At 33.7% G+C, this 4291-nt stretch overlaps 1 pseudogene; it reads left to right on the top strand.

Moving 5' to 3' along the window:
• The first annotated feature begins 739 nt into the window (after positions 1 to 739).
• Positions 740 to 4025, top strand: LOC136067257 (glycine-rich protein A3-like; annotated as a pseudogene).
• The last annotated feature ends 266 nt before the right edge of the window (positions 4026 to 4291 follow it).

The raw sequence follows: 4291 nt of genomic DNA, 5'->3' as shown, positions 1-4291 counted from the left end.
CCCATTTCCCAACGCTTAGGTGTTCTTCCCCAAAATAAATATCAAAACTCACTTGCTCCTTGTCACAAACTCAAATTTTTCTTTCCTCCACTCTCTATCTCTCTCAATCTTTCTTCACAATGAATGAGACTACAAGAGTCAAGCTCCCCTCCAACCAAAATCAAGATCTTGCCAGAGTTTTTATTTTTTATTTTTTATGTGTGAATCCGAGGGTTACTGGGTTTGCTACCATCTGTTAGGCTTGATGTTGGGCTTGCTATATGTTGTTTTTTTTTGGAGAATCCGTGGGCTTGGCACTTGCTCTGTTACAATTTTTTTTGTTTTTTTTTTTCAGATTTTAGTTCAAATATTTTTTTGGGCTTTTTTTTTTTTTTTTTATGTTAGTAGAGACAAAATAAAGAACAATTCAGTAAAAATGTAACTTTAATTTTCACTAAAACATTGTTTAAAAATAAGATCATTCTCTTTATTTTTCAAATTGATTTATTCATTTATAAATTAGATTTTTAAAAGAAAAAAAAATATATAATATATATATAATAATAAAAAACACAATTTTTGTTTTACCAAACAAGACTACTGAAAACAAAAAAGTCTAATCGAGAGCGCGTGTGACTAGATTAGTAAATATAATATATTTGAGAATGACACACATGATCCTATAGCTTTATTCGAGAGGAACAAGAATACGCGTCAACCCCACGCGTACTAATAAATTGAATGATAATAATATGCTTAACAAAACAAAAAAAGAAAAGAAAAGAGAAAGTAATTACTATAAATGGTAACGAAAAGAAGGTGTTGGTGGTGCAGTTGAAACAACTCCTGAAAAATGAAAAATCTGAGATCACTCTCCGTTTTGTAAATTGCAATCAAAGCACAATTCATTCAACCAAGGCAACTGGGTTAGCCCTTTCTCTCTCCTTTCTGCTTTATGTTTCACAAATTTCCATTCATTTGTTGTGGTTGTTGTTATTATTATTGTATGTTCTCTTCTTTTGTACTATGATCAAATACATTCAAGAATTCCTATAAAAATAAAAAAATTCAAGAATTATCTATCTTTAAAGGGGATCTGGGTATGTTTCTATGTAAGGAATCGTATCATTATAAACACACTAGTTGATGCCACATTATTTGATTTTGTGAACTTGATAGACTTTTCCCATTATATAATGGGTTCCAGTTTACCCATCTGTTGAATAAGGCACTTACACAAAAAGAAACTCTTTGACGGTAAATAGCAATCTTTATGGAGTAAACCCCATAAAATGTCAAATCTTTTGGTATTTTTCATAAATAATAATAATAATAGTAATAACTGATGAGCCAATTTGCCTGATCGTGTGTTCTTGTTTGTGTGACATGAGTATATTTTGTAAATGGGTGAATTTTGGTCATTAGTTATTGTTATTTTGTGTGATCTTCGGCTGTTTTTTTATTTTTTATTTTTTTGATGAAAGTATGCCCATGTGCTCCCCCCAAATCAAAATTCTGGGAAAAGTCTGAACCCAAATTTTTTCAATTAGAAATCAATACTATTTGCAGTAAGAAAGAGGAAAGAGGTAATATCCAAGAAAAAAAAAGGCGGCCTATTAATCGCCTCTCCAATACCTTGCAAAAGTGGGAGCCGGCCTATACCTTGCAAAAGTGGGAGATTTATGTGCTGGGTATAACCTTTTTGGTATGTTTTAAGTAAATATCATTTTTTCACTGGGTAGTGCATGATTGGGATGACACTGGTATTATATCTTTCCTTTTTATGCTTTGCTTGATTTCTTCAAGAAGAAGAGAGAATGATCAGAATTGCTCAACTAAGTCTTCGTTTTGCCATTTTCTTTTCTCTTAACACTTTCACTAAACAAAATAGTCTTGATCTCTTAAAACATTTATGGTCTTCCTCCCATTTGATTGCTTTAACAGCCTAGCGTTTGCAATTTTTTAGAACAAATTCTGAGTTGAATGAAAAATGGGAGGTGGCAAGGATAAGCATGGTAACGACTCTGATGACAGAGGGATGTTTTCACATCTTGCTGGATATGCTGGAGGATACTACCTCCACAAGGCCACTCTTCACATGGATATCCTCCACAAGGACACTCTTCACATGGATATCCTCCACAAGGGTATCCTCCACAAGGATATCCTCCTCAAGGATATCCCCCACAGGCCTACCCACCAGCTGGATATCCTCCCCAGGTGGATACCCCCTGCCTGGATATCCTCCTCCAGGTGGTTACCCTCCACCAGCCTATCCTCCCCCAGGTGGTTACCCTCCACCATATAGCCATCCTACTCCATCAGCTCCTCCATATCATTCAGGTATATTTAAACTCCTCTCACCTACAAAGCATGAATACATATAATATGTATATTTTATATGCATGCATCAGGATTTGGTGGGATATGTATTGAATATGTATCCTTAAATAAGAAAATTAATGTTGTTCTCACGTATATGGTGGGATATGAGAGTTTATGGATGAGATACATAATTGGATATGTTTGGTATAAAAGCTTATTTTTCTTATTAAAAAAGGGAGTTTATATTTAAAGAACAACATCTAGTGTTTTAGAAAGTTAGAAACCTTAATAAGTCAAAAATATATCGGAATATCAAATACGGGCCATGGATTATTTGTTCTCTTGTTGTTTACGTCTTCTAAATCTGTTTCGTCATTTTATTTTAGGTCTTTCAATATATGTCATATATCTTTCTAACTAAATCTTGAATAATGTTATGGGTTTAGTTAATTGGTAAAGTCTTTTGTCATCAAATAAGAGATTTGGGATTCGAACCCCGCCTACACCAAAAATCAATTAGTGTTTTGGCCTAATGATAAAGAGCAATCATCGTATAGATGCCATAGGTTAAAATTCTATTGTATCTAAAAAAATCTTTGTATAATGTTCCCTCCATCTCATTTTCTTTGTCTGCTATTATATTTGGAATGTTCCCAAACATTGCCCCCTTAGAAAGGTCAATGAAAACATTTTAATAACTTCCATAATATGCATTTATTTTATTGAAAAAGTTAATGCATTTTGTCTCACTTATTTTTCTTATATGAAATTCTTATATGCAAATCTCAATCCTCATTTCTGTCTTAGAGGACCTTAATGGTCCATCCTTTCTTTCTGTTGTTACAAATGTAGCAGAAAAGGGCTAGAGGGTGCTCTCTTCCTCTGATGAAAGCCCAAAGATTGTATTTAGTTGGTGTCCTTACTGGTAATTTAAGAATGTTATGAATATATTATATCTGATGAAAAATTCATCATTGTAGTATGATTCCTGATGTTGGGTATGTTACCATTCAATTTTCCCACATTAGCACTGAAAGAAAATTAATTGACTTTTGAATAGACCACAAGCATTTAATGGAGTGCTTTCAGTCTCCTGCTCTACTGGCTTGTATATGTAATATATTAGCCAAATGGAACGATATCTTATAAATGCTTTATAAACCTCAGAAGAGATAAGTTTGGTAGTAGAGTTGTAACTACCATTTCACTTTGTTCATGGTGATTATTGCTGATAGATAATTCTCACAGGGCATGGACCTGCATGGGAACATTGCTAGCAGGGGGTGCTGCAGCTGCAGCTGTGTTATGGTGCTCACCAGCTCTCACACGGTGCTCATCATCTCGGACATGGGGGTCACCATGGCTTTGGTCACGGAAAGTTTAAACATGGCAAGTTTAAGCATGGGAAATTTGGCAAGCGCTGGAAGCATGGCGGGTTTGGAAAGCATAAGTTCAAGAGATGGAAGTGATATGGGCTAAAGGCATATGTAATGGTTTGAGCTCAAGGTTTTAACTTTCATTATTGAACAGGGGAAAGATTGCAGCATTGTCTTTCTAGCATTTACCTTAAATGGGGTTCTGAATGATTTTTTTTTTAAAAAAAAAAATCTTTTCTCTTGTGAAAATGTAACAGCTATTGTTTATGTGTTTGCGATTGCTCTTTTTTCCAAATAAGATATATAATGTGTCTCATGAAAAAAGAAAGTTCAATTTGGTTACTAGTTTTTCTGCTACTTGGGCACAGTGGCGATGCCACGTTGGTCCCAGGGTGTTCTGGGAACACCCTGAACTGGAAAAAAAAATTATATATAATAATTAAATTTTTTTTATTTGTTTATCCTTAAAAAAAATTTAGAACACCATAAAAAAAAAAATTATTTGTTCTACTTTCAAGCAAAAAAAAAAAATTGTAACAGAGCCAAGCCTAACAGATTACAAAGGTAGCAAACCCACAGATTCTAAAAAAAAAAAAAAAAAAAAAAAAAAA

The sequence above is a fragment of the Quercus suber genome, unplaced genomic scaffold (assembly GCF_002906115.3).
Source record: "Quercus suber isolate HL8 unplaced genomic scaffold, Cork oak 2.0 scaffold_65, whole genome shotgun sequence".
In the NCBI taxonomy this organism is placed as follows: domain Eukaryota; kingdom Viridiplantae; phylum Streptophyta; class Magnoliopsida; order Fagales; family Fagaceae; genus Quercus; species Quercus suber.
Note: the sequence above shows the minus strand (reverse complement) of the source record. Positions and strands in the feature narration are given on the sequence as shown.